The following is a 648-nucleotide window of genomic DNA, read 5'->3' as shown; positions in this document are numbered from 1 at the left end:
CTAAAAAATCAGTTTGAGGCGATTCCGACTTCAATTTTTCAAGTTACGGCCATTTTAAAAAATGTCAAAATTCTGAAAAATACCCAAGACTATAGCCCATGGTTTTTTCCAAAAAATGGCTAAAAAATCACCCCAAATTTTTATTACATTTTCTGATACATATTGATGTTCTTATGCTGTGTAGCAAGTTTGAGGTGATTCCAACTTGAATTTTTCAAGTTACGGCCATTTTAAGAAAGCGTCAAAATTCTGAAAAATACCCAAGGCCATAGCCCATAGTTTTTTCCAAAAAATGGCTAAAAAATCACCCCAAATTTTTATTACATTTTCTGATACATATTGATGTTCTTATGCTGTGTAGCAAGTTTGAGGTGATTTCAACTTGAATTTTTCAAGTTACGGCCATTTTAAGAAAATGCCCAAATTCTGAAAAATACCCAAGGCCATAGCCCATGGTTTTTTCCAAAAAATGGCTAAAAAATCAGTTTGAGGCGATTCCGACTTCAATTTTTCAAGTTACGGCCATTTTAAAAAATGTCAAAATTCTGAAAAATACCCAAGACTATAGCCCATGGTTTTTTCCAAAAAATGGCTAAAAAATCACCCCAAATTTTTATTACATTTTCTGATACATATTGATGTTCTTAT

Source organism: Amphimedon queenslandica, unplaced genomic scaffold, assembly GCF_000090795.2.
Source record: "Amphimedon queenslandica unplaced genomic scaffold, v1.1 AMPQUscaffold_12544, whole genome shotgun sequence".
NCBI lineage: Eukaryota > Metazoa > Porifera > Demospongiae > Haplosclerida > Niphatidae > Amphimedon > Amphimedon queenslandica.
Note: the sequence above shows the minus strand (reverse complement) of the source record.